Below are 12844 nucleotides of genomic sequence, written 5' to 3'. Positions count from 1 at the left end.
ATGACAGGGGCTGCGAAATTCTCATGTATATATGGCTGCCATTTGTGACTATGTTGATTACTGAGAAGTGCGTATCTACGACGTTATAGATACAAATAGGGAAAAAGAAAGGGTAGCAAGGAAGGAGTGTTTTGTGAATTGGCTTACATGTATAACAAAAATAATAAATAAATAAATGATAAACTTAAATCTGTTAACAAGAAACTCATGGTGCTATACATGAAGTTGAATAACATATGAACTTTCACACATAGAACACAGGTCGCACTGTCTCCTCTACCAATGTACTCAATATAATAAAGATCCTATTACCTACACGGAGGCTCCTGACTTCGTCACTACTCCTTCATATAACAGGACTACATCCTATACACTTACAGTCATGGGAGCTGAGCGCAACCCATATGTATGACAACAGTGTTATCTGCGTGTCTGGAAGTCACAAGGAAACTCTCCTCTTTATGGTTCCTGTGTACTACTAATGGAACTTATCGATACTAACCTGGTGTAACTTGCAGTATGGTACATAAAGTTATATATGTACAGTTGGTTGCAGCAAGATATTGCTATGCTTACAAAAATATACGTTTATTATAGGACATTTTCACATTACAATACCTGAAGGGACTATACGGCAGGGTGACCTCATACCTTTGGTAAATTTAAAACTGCGTGCCAGTAAGAACCTTAGGGGCCGATTACAATGAAACTCGGGAAGGCTTCGACCGTTGGTCGGAGCCCTTCCGGGCCGCATCTTCGTTTAATTTCCAACCACCGCATTACAATGCTGGTAGTCGGAAATTAATAAGCCTTTCATTCCGGCTGGAGCCCGACAGGCTCAAGGAGCCAGTCGGCCAGTCGGAGACCAGCCTGAAATCCCAAAGGGGGCCTTTCCGCCCTTGGGATTACGATACTCGGTCTCAGGCAGGCTTTCCGTGTTGGGCCTTCCAACATGGAAAGTCTTTCGGAGAGCATGCATGGGGCACCTAGCAGGGACCCCTTGCCTCTGTGGCTTCCATTTGGGGCCCGAAGGGAACCTATGGTGCCCCCTGCTCATCCCTGGGCCCTGTGACAGGCACCTCGAGGTGCCTGCCATGGGTTGCAGGGATTAACACCACCTCTCATTTCCCTATGGGAGCATGTACTATGGCCGGTTTACGGCCATAATACATGCTCCCATTGGGAAATGTAATGCACCCGAACAGTGTTCGGTTGCATACTAATCAGGCGGTCAGGACCGCCGACCGGAGGTCCGTCGGTACCAGTTCTAAGACAGTGCTAGGCAGATGCAAGTACACCAGGCATCATATCAGGCCACTATATAAATCACTATTAGATATATTGTGATCCCTGGGTAAATTTATAGTTCACAAATCTTTCTTGTATTCTAGTGACAGTTGGGTGGAACAAATTCAAAAATCTGACAGAAGTCTATTTATGTCCCATTATAATCTGTAATAATTGACCCAGAAACAGTAAGTTAAGAGTGACTAGCTGTGGTGCAGGAACTATGTGCCCATGGATATCTTGCAGGACTTGCTGAACAGTCTACTTAATAATAAACGACAAGAATTGCCAATACTGTACTATGATTTGCCTCTCAGTAAACTCAAAACATACGAGTTAAACACTATATTTTGTTTTAGAACTTATTTTTGATTCAATCTTTTTTTATTATTTTGCAAGATTTCCTAACTTCATGATTTTGGTTATTATTTCACCAATTTTTACAATTTACAAGACCTCCTGTACACAACTTATACAATCACATAAAAAATATACATTTTAGACACATTACATTATATACATTTTCCATTATTCACTCATTCAAACATACCCTCTCATTCATACACAGACAACAAACATTCATATATTTACACTGGAATAACAATATTCACAGAATGCCATAGAAAAAAACCTTTTTCTTAAATAAGACACTTGTTTAGAGCAATTCAGAATGACTCCTTATGGTTCAATGGCTCTAATAGTCTACGCGTTTCGAACTCGCGTTGTTTTTGGAGTTCTCATCAGGACAAACAGCTCTATTAATCAGAACTTGTAATGTTGTTTTGAATCAACCCGGCATGAAACCAGTCAAATCAGGGTTAAACTAATTTACTATGGTGTGGAGAAAGGAGGTAAATGTAGAGCTTTATCCAAGGGTCACCTGTGCCCCTAGATTCCAAGTGTAGACTGAAGAGAAAGGCACACACTTTGAATGTGATGTAACTTTATGGGCCTTTAATATAGATAGGCAGGGAAAGTATGCTTAAATACGGTGCTAATTTAAACTGCCATAATAGTTTGTAGGTGGTTGGTACTTTTGGCCATTTCCGGGAGTACGTTTGTGGAGAGGTAACATCCACCCCTGTGTGTGTACAACCTGATGGTGTTACACCACCTCAGTTTGTTTTTTGACGAGGCGGGATGTCCGTTTGTGTCAAGTTTGGGTTGACGCAACGTGGGTTGGGGGAGGGGATTTTTGTTTTAGCCACAGTAGAAGGGCTGGAATTGAGATATACACTAGTCGATTTGATTTCTGGATGGGAGAGGATGTAGCAAGATTACCTTTGTCCACTCTCCCATTCTGTTTTCACCGAAGATGCTACATTTGGTAGGTCATACAATTAGGTTTTTTACATGGAATGTACCAGGCCTTAACAATCATCTTAAGGTGTGTAATGTCATAGCTTATCTTAAACGTTATTCTGTAGACATCGTTCTATTACAACAAACTCATCTGCCCATGGAAAGCGCAATGTTAACACAGAGAGCACTACAGGGCTCGTTTCATGCCTCGGTGTTCACTACACATACTAGAGGGATACTAATGTGGGTTAACCCAAAGTCAGGACTCAAAATTGACCCGTGTGTGGCTGATGGGGAGGGGGGCTACACCATTTCCAGGTGTAGGGGGAAGGGACTAGATTTGCTGGTAATTAATGTGTACGCCCCAAATTTCGATAATCCTCAGTTCTATTTCTCACTTTTTACATCGCCAGGGGTTGATGCAGCATTGCCGTTGTTATTGCGAGGTGATTTTAACTGTGTCTTAGACACAGCATTGGAGCGCTCAGGGGCCCTCAGCTATATTTATCACAGACAATGCAATGCGCTTGGATCTGGTAGACGTATGGAGGACACAATATCCGGGTCAAGGGGGATACACACACTACTCTGCCCCACACGCTCTCCACACGTGGATAGACTATTAGTTATTGTCGTGAGCAGTGTATTCAGAGGTACATCCGCAAACACTATGAGACCACGACCCAATAGTTTTGGATCTGCGGAGCCCTAAGAAACATCCTGCTCCATTTACTTGGAGGTTTTCCCCGTACTCGCTGCTTGACCCTATGTTTAAAGCTGAAATGGCTGAGGCTATTGAAGAATATTTTACAAATAATATCGGCTCATTATCACAGTTTTCCACAGTTTGGGAGGCATTTAAACTGTATATCAGAGGCATCGCCATATCTAAACACTCAGGGGTAATACGTGCGATTCGAAATAGGCTAGACTACTTAAGAAGCGTTTGATTGACTTGGAAGCGGCGCTGTACCGAGATGGGGCAGTAGAGGGTGATGACGAACTGCAAAAAACACTTGTGGAGTATCAGGTATCTGCTGATAGCGAGGTTCGGCATATGGGGAAATATGCCTTGGCTAGAAGTTATGGGGAGGGAGAATGGCCAGGAGCCACCCTCGAGGCTCTGTTAAGGCACCGTAGAGCGACCTCAACGATCACGGTGATACGGTCAGAGGACGGTGAGCTTTTAACAGATCCAGAGCAAATAGCTAGCCAGTGTAAGCAGTACTATGAAACATTGGACCGTTCTAGTCCCCAACCAGATGGAAGTGTGCTACGAGACTATTTAGAACATATTAAATTACCTTGGCTTGCAAATGACCAACAAGAGTATTTGATGAGACCGCTCGAGGCCTGGGAGATACATGAGGCTTTGTGCCCTATGCGCCCTGGCAGCGCTCCGGGGCAAGGCGGATTAACAGTAGCCTTTTACAAGGAATTCAAAGATCTCCTTACTCCGCACTTGGTCAATCTCTTTGAAGAGCTTTATGAAACAGGGAAACTCCCTCCTACTCTAAAGGAAGCCATGATTGTAGAGAGGTGTGGCTCACTGGTTAGAGGCGGCAGACCTGTAAGCAGAGAACGGCCCGGGACCAGGGTTCAATTCCCGACGCGGCAGGGTCGTGGACCAGGGGTCAACGGACTTGATAATTCTCACCTCAGTGCCTACTCTAACCAGGGAACACACTCGGTAACTCTGGGCATTAAGCTAGCCTCATCTCTACAACGGCCCCCCACAGACGCCGGGGATGCCTGGTTTCACCCTGGAGATACCCAGAAAGGGACCTTCTCACAGGGAAAACCAGGACGGGTTCCCCAGCGGTCTACAGCGCTAGGACACTCGGGTACAGTAACAGTGCGCTTTACAAGAATCCCACATTCACATTTACATTAAGTCAATATACCCAAATTCAGCAAGCCACCCTCCTACCGCCCTCTGTCGTTGCTTAACGTAGATACTAAACTGTATGCCAAAGTCCTGGCAAACCGGCATGCCCCTTTGGTCCCGAGTCTAGCTAGTACGGAACAGGCAGGGTTTGTCCCGGGCCCCAACTTAACTTACGACCTGCGCACTTTTTTGGCTATCTTCAACACGTCAACCCAGAGGTCCAAGCCACCGATTCTGATAAAAAGCATTGTATTCCGTTGAATGGCCATTCATGTGTGCCATTCTCGAAAAAATGGAGGTAAGTGGTGTATTTTTAAAGTTAGTAGCAGTATTGTATGACTCACCAACGGGCAAAATACGTATGGGTGACATGGTCACTAACCCAGTTCAGATTTCCAGAGGTACTAGGCAGGTCTCCCCTTCTCTTTGCCATTGTGGCCGAACCTCTTGCATGTGCCCTGAGGGAATACCATGGATTCTGTGGTCTTCGATTTCCGGCATATAATCTAATTGTGTCCTCTTATGAGGATGACATGTTGCTTTATGATCGGAATCCAGAGATTAATCTGTCCCCAGTGCTTAGAGAGGTGATGTTTCGGCCATGTTTCAACTGGTCTGCTTGAGCATCTAGGAGATATTACTACTCTTGGATCCCTTATTTTTTGTACATTACCTATCATTGAATTAATCTTATTGAATGGTGCAAAATTCAAAGGATTTACTGGATTGTACTGTTTTCAAATATTTGGATTGTATTAGTGTATAATCTTTGCAGACCCAGTTTGTACTTCATTTTTACTGTAGTGTCAGTATGTGGTATGTGTGATAACAATCAGGTATGAATGTGTCGAATGCTTTTGACTGTGATATGATTGAGGTTTTTGGATGATTGAAGTTTCTATTGAATGTAGTATGGTGTGTTCTTGAATTTTCTAATGCTTCTCTTTTTTATGAAAAGATAAACTATGTTATGATCATTGAATTTCTATAAAATAAAACTGCGATTTAGTAGCAATACCCTATCTTGAATTATTTCTCTTGATATGGATGATGAGTTTAATTACTGAAATAATGTTATCAGTATTGGCAATTCCTTTTTTTATTTGATATGTAGGCTCAGCCTTGCTGATTAGAGCCAACCCTATTTTGTTTTACATTGTTATAGCGGGCGCCTGCCCGCGAGGTATTCGCGTTACTCCATTTCATTTGGAGATAAAGTGTACTTAGTACCCTGCCCATCTCTTGATCTTAGGTTGATCTATTGACTGCTTTTAGATCCTAACTGTTTTTCTAATTTTATTCTGTCACATCTAGTTTTCACTGCTCTTTATTCATTTCTCTTTTTGTTTTCTAGTAATGGCAGACAAGGACACGTTTGCCTACAGTGAGGAGCACATCAAGGGCCTGCTTAGCGATCCACCAGTCTTTGCTTCAGTTTCCCTCAGTGTGTCTGCGACATCCCAGAACGAATCAGATAGACTTTTGCGTCTTAAAAAGAAGCAAATTAGAACAGACCTACATGGTCACTTCTTACTACAACATTTGAGAGAAGGGACTATCCCAGGTGGGTTACAGATCAAAAACATCCCGGTAATCTTTAATGAGGATCCCATCTTTAAAAAGGGTTTCTCTTTCATTGAAACTAAGTGTAGTAGGGACCTTATGGTCCTGACAGTCGAGACAGCAGCCAGACTTTCCAAAATTGAATTAGACAAAATAGCTAAATTAGAAGCTGAGATCAGCATCAATCCCACGATAGCAGACGCTAAAGCATTGTTAGAGAAAGTGGAAAAGGAAATACAGGAGTTCAAGGATTACACAGTAACACAAAAAACGAATCAGTTTGAGAAGGATAAGAAAAGTTTCTCATTAGAGAATATATATCCATATTTACAGCCTGATTTTTACACCAAATTGGAATCCAGGCGCTACCTATCAGACAACCAAGGTAGGTCTAGAAAACATTTTATTTCTTTTGGGGAAACCTCTTCATCCTCAGACACCGATAGTGACACTAGCGGGAACATCAATCGTCCCAATAGGAATAGAAACTGGAATTCCAACCAGCAACAACAAGGACAGGCTCAGAATTCTTTTTTAGGGAGAGGCCAAACGAGACCGAGAGCCCGGGTCAGATACACGATCCCATGGGAAATGAAGACCCGTCGACAACACTACAAGAACTAAAAGTATCCCTTATTTTTTATCTCTCACAAAGAGTACTAACCAAAGCAGAAGAGGGCATATTGTAGAAGGGACTATCTTTTGTGCCTTCCAAAAGAACGGACTTTGTCCGAATGAAGACAGAATTCATAGAATTCTGTAGAAAATTAAGGTTAACTATGTTTTTCTTGGAAAACCCCACACCGCTATCCACCGAGGTAACAGGCTTACGAAACAAGTCTACATTTTGCCCACCTGGCAATAAGATTCCCAAAGAATTGGTTACCTTTGAAAAAAGTGTGCTGTCCGCTATTTCGCAAATGGAAAAGGAAAAAAGTTTTTTTAAATTTAACACCACGAAAGAAGAGATGACTGCTTTAGCTACTCTAAAAAATTATCCCACGATCGTGATAAAGCAAGCCGATAAAAGCGGATCAATAGTACTATGGGACACTGTAGACTATACCAATGAAATAAGGAGACAACTAGATGAACCCAGATGTTATCGGAAGATTGACAAAGATCCGACAAGTGAACTGCAAAATCAACTATTTGCCATTATTCAGGAGGGATTTGAACAAGGCTTTGTCGGCACCAAAGAATGCGAATACTTGCAGATCAAGCATGCAAAAATACCGATGTTTTATGTACTACCTAAAGTGCATAAAGATCAGAATAGACCCCCAGGGAGACCCATCGTGGCAGGATGTGGTTCTCTCTTGGAACCTATTGCCAAGTACGTGGACTGTTTTCTTAAACAATTCATGAGCCAAGTGGTGTCATATTTACAGGACACAACCGACTTCATAAATAAGTTGGAAACTATGACCTTTCGTGAAGGGACAGATTTGCTGGTCACCTTAGACGTGACATCTTTATACACGCAAATCCCCCAGGAGGAGGCAGTGGCAGTGCTCTCCTTCTTCTTAGAATCACGCCCAAGACCAACGCAGGTTCCAACTAAGTTCTAGGTGGACTTAGCGTCCTTTGCGCTAAAGAAAAACTATTTTTGCTTCAACAAAGAGTTCTATTACCAAGTGAAGGGGGTGGCAATGGGGTGCCCTTTTGCCCCCGAGTTGGCAGTATTGTTTATGTCAATGTATGAGGACACTTACATACACAACAATAACCCCTTCGGACAGTACATTGGAAAATGGTATCGTTTTATTGACGATGTTTTCATGGTATGGACTGGAGGAATCAATAATCTGACCCTGTTCCACCAACGGCTAAATGCTAGAACACCTGATATACAATTCAGTCTTTCCCACTCAGAAACCAAGATCGCTTTCCTGGATGTAGAGGTGTTCCCAAAAGCTGGCAAGCTGGCAACCTCGTTGTTTGTGAAACCAACGGATCGAAACAAAGCGTTATTATTCCAGAGCAATCATCCAAGAAGCCTAAGAGAAAACCTGCCGTATGGGCAGTTTCTGCGCGTGCGCAGAAGCTGCACGTATGAGAACGATTTCATTCACCATGCCGAAAAACTTGTCTCGAAACTTTGTGATAGATGGTACCCCAAAAAACTTGTTAAGGACTGCATGAAAAGGGCAAGGTGGACCCCCAGAGAAACACTCCTGGAGCGAAAAAAGAAACCAGAACAAAAACATCAGGTCTGTGTAACCACTTTTTGTCCTAATGCCAATCAGCTTAAACGCATTATTGGGCATAACTGCCACTTAGTGAAGAATTTAGACGAAAGTCTTAGAGACCCACCACTGTTTGCATTTAAAAGAGAGAACAGTGTTGCAAACCATTTGGTGAGAGCGGCTATGTCATCCCAAATTCAACCATCCCTCCGCCAGATGATGGGATTGGCCCCTTTACTGGGGCACCACAAATGCGGCACATGCCTTTGTTGCGAAACCACCATACAGTGCACTGTTTTCCAGCATAAGGGTATTTCTTGGAAGCACAAGGTATTTAGTAACTGTAAATCCAAATTCGTAGTCTATGGAATTAGTTGCCCGTGCGACCGCTTTTACATTGGCAAAACTGAACAAAAGTGCGCCAACGCATATCACAACACAAGTCCAGACTGAAAAGAAACGTAGAAAATGCTCCGTTGGTCAACCACTGGACTAGGATGCGACATGGGCTTAATGAGTTCAAATGGACAGTTATCTCGAGGATAGAAAAAGACCCACGGGGGGTGACTTGAGCCTCAAATTATCCAAAAGGGAGGCACTATTGATTGTTAAGTTTGACACGGCTGTGTCAGGCTTGAATGAATTATCAGAGATATTCAAACTATGACCATTGGGATTGGATGTGGCAGACTTTTTGGTACATATGGAAAGAGCATCTCCTTTTACTTGATACGATCCCATTCCTGCGCTTTCTCTTCTGTTCACCTCATTTACACTCTTTTTAATGAAGTTTTGAGGTTTCATTTCCTGGTAGAAGTGTATCATGACGTATTATGCATGAGCCAATTGCTCTCAATCGGGAAGTTACATTAGTGAATCATCTTTTCTAGAGTTTGTCATGTTTGGTAATGCGCATGCACCATTGACTAGTTACGGGCGGAGAACATTCACCTCAACAGCGCCGACCACGTATACCTCCCCCCCTCCTGCCCTTTAAACCAATAAGGTCAGCCCGCAGCTCTAGGACCGCCCAAAAATTACGAGTTGCCAGCGTGACCTCCTAGCTATAAGTCAGAGATCCATACGGCAGGGTAACGCGCCTGCGTGAGAAGCTAGTGCCCAGTGAGACGCCGAAGATCCTACACCTGCCGGTAAGATATGCTGCCGTGGGGCTCACCGTTTGCAACTTTGCCTTGGTCCCTTTTAATGTCCCCGCAATGCCCCCAATGCTGACGCCACACGAGTAGAACTGCACTTAATTGCACCCTTATCCGACATCTTTTTCAGCACTCGCGTATGAGCAGGAATGTGCTGACGCTGCCAAATCCGGGATCCTTACCGAGACAGTTCCCGTTTAAACTTCTATGTTCAAACCCTCTTGAAAGGTAATGCAAGTGCTATTTGACCTTTCATTCTATCACTTTGGGGCCCACAAGTTATTGGCTCAATAACAGGGCATTATTCTTTCTTCTTCCCCCCTTTGCAGAAAATCAGCGTCTTGTCGCCCAGAGCAGCAATTGTTTTTTAAAGATATATGCCAGATATCTTCGGCGGCATTTTCATACAAGGTAATTCATTCCTCCACCGAGCGAGTCCGAACCCGGTGTAGTGCCTCAGGCTAATTGGCCTCACACTAAGGGTCTTTCCATTTTATTTCCCTGTGCAGGTTCATCCATTGTTCGTCCCGCGTTGCCAGCCGATTTCTTCTAGCCACTAACGTCTGCATTCTGCCTCATAGTGGTAAGACTTTGGTTTTGATTTCCCATGTAAAATCGTCCCTATTCCACCCTTGATGCCAGAGTCAACCCTTCCAATCCTTCATTTTCAGGCATGTTATTTCAGAGAAGCCTGTTCTTACCTGACCCCCTTGTGACTATATCTTCGTCATCTGGGTGGTAAGTATTTGGTAAAGTGTAGTGTTAATTAAGGTGCAGTCTCTATCCCCAGGACTTGAAATTTAGTACGGTTTTTTAATCCATCTGGCTCTGTAATCCATCTTGTCCCCTGTACCATTATAACAGATTTTCATAGAGTTACAATTATATTGGAGCCCCAGCCTATGACAGGTGTATTGCATTTAAGTGAGACTCTTGATGTGGCCCTATAATCAACTACACTTCACACAGTAGTAACCCTCTTTTTAATTTTCTTTCCTAAACTTCTTTTCTATGTTTTTTCTTTCTCCACATTGCAGTGTTTGAGGCCCTGACGAGAATCCCTCACGAATAGATGGGGATTTGAAACGCGTAGGCCATGTTTCAACTGGTTTGCTTGAGCATCTAGGAGATATTACTACTCTTGGATCCCTTATTTTTTGTACATTACCTATCATTGAATTAATCTTATTGAATGGTGCAAAATTCAAAGGATTTACTGGATTGTACTGTTTTCAAATATTTGGATTGTATTAGTGTATAATCTTTGCAGACCCAGTTTGTACTTCATTTTTACTGTAGTGTCAGTATGTGGTATGTGTGATAACAATCAGGTATGAATGTGTCGAATGCTTTTGACTGTGATATGATTGAGGTTTTTGGATGATTGAAGTTTCTATTGAATGTAGTATGGTGTGTTCTTGACTTTTCTAATGCTTCTCTTTTTTATGAAAAGATAAACTATGTTATGATCATTGAATTTCTATAAAATAAAACTTCGATTTAGTAGCAATACCCTATCTTGAATTATTTCTCTTGATATGGATGATGAGTTTAATTACTGAAATAATGTTATCAGTATTGGCAATTCCTTTTGTTATTTGATAGAGAGGTGATAGGCTTTGGTGAACTCTCAGGCTTTGAAATTAAGTGGAACAAATGCATTAATATTCAGTTGACGTCCGCCACAATCCCTATTGAATTGGATTTACCCTTGACATGGATCACTGAGCCGGTGCGCTACTTATTGATATAAATTCATACTGACCCGGGGATTGTTTTCAGGGAAAACTATGGGAAGGCAGTAACTAAACTTTAAGAAGATGTAGAAAGATGGATACGTTTGCCAATCTCACTCTTGGGGCGGATATCACTGATGAAAATGGTGATACTCCCGGGGTTTTTATTCTGATTTATAAATATCCCGATGGTGCTTCTGGCCCACTTCTTCAAAACCATTACATCTATTATGATTAGGTTGGCATCGGCGGGAAAGCAGCTGAGAGTTCAGTGGAAAGTCCTCACACTCCCCTACTATCTGTCAAGACTTGGAGCCCCAGATCTGGACTTGTATTACAGATTGGCACAAAACCTGCATGCATTTCATTGGCTGCATCAGACCCTGGGGCCACCGGACCTGCATATTGAAAAAGTGGCTATTGCCCTTCGGACCTCCCCTCTAGTCTCTTTCAATGTTCAGACCTTCGCACAGGTATTCTCGATTCCAGAAACTCCACAGAGCACACGGAGTCTGACTTAATAAATAGACAAGACTGCAACAAATTGTATTCCCCCTTAGTACCATTGGAATGGTGCATTTGGCTCCCTCTATGCAGATTTCATGCTGTGATTAGGGCAATGCAAGCTTTGAATGTCACTGTGATGGGCGACCTTTATCAGGATGGGAAGGCGCGCACATGGGACGAGGTGGTACCTGAGGGTGCAGCTCCTACCCCACTGGTGCAATTTCAGTATTATAGGATGAGGCATGCCATGCGCGAGCTCCTGGGTGATGACATGGCAGAGCCCCAAGAGGTTACCCAGCTTACACTCCTGCTGCAAGCAGAATCCCCTGCTAAACTGGTGGCCAGGTTCTACGGGGTCGTGCAAGCCCACTGTAAGAATTACTACACCAAGTCTAGACTTGGGCATCAACATAGACGATGACACTTGGAGTTTTGCTGTGAAGTGACTCGCCGAGTCTCACTAAATAGCCAGCATCGCCCAATCCCCTTTAAATATCTGCAAAGAGTTTAGTATACTCCTGAGCGAATGTTTCGGTATGTGTTGCCTGAAACTGCTGAGTGCAAGAAATGTAGGATGAGTCCTGCGGACTCTTTTTTTTTTAAAATATGTTTATTAAGGTTTTTTTTTTTGTTTTTGTTTTTTAATTTTTATTGAGCAGGTCAAAAGGTGCATACAGAAGTAAAACAAAGTAATGAATAATGAATAAATAACATATTATATAAGTAGCAAAAATTGTACAGTCCAGATACTTTTGTGTGTCAAGAAAAAATAAAAAATAAAAATGATATAAACAAAATGGCAAATATAAAAAAGAAGAAAAAAAGAGGAAATATTCAATACATCGTTAGATCTATAGAAACCTATTAAACTGGATAATTATCCAGTTTAATATTAAGGTTTTTGTAATACAAGGAAAACAAAATTCAGGCAATGAAAAGTAGGTATTGGCATGGTCCAAGTAGTACCGTACACATTCAGCGTACATACATCTTACATCATGGCAGCATATAATAAGAAAGAGAGATAGGCCCCAATTACAACCGACACATATGTGATCCTGCCCACAGAACTATGCATAGTCCCATCACCGTCACATCCCAACCCAGAGGAACAGTGTGCATACAGGAATGTGACGTTCAACGACAAGGAAGTAGGTGTCACGATCGCGGTTTTCCCGAACTACGTTTCCCGGCAAGCTCTGGGCCGGAACTACC

This window comes from Lissotriton vulgaris, chromosome 4_1, assembly GCF_964263255.1.
Source record: "Lissotriton vulgaris chromosome 4_1, aLisVul1.2, whole genome shotgun sequence".
NCBI classification, from domain to species: domain Eukaryota; kingdom Metazoa; phylum Chordata; class Amphibia; order Caudata; family Salamandridae; genus Lissotriton; species Lissotriton vulgaris.
Note: the sequence above shows the minus strand (reverse complement) of the source record.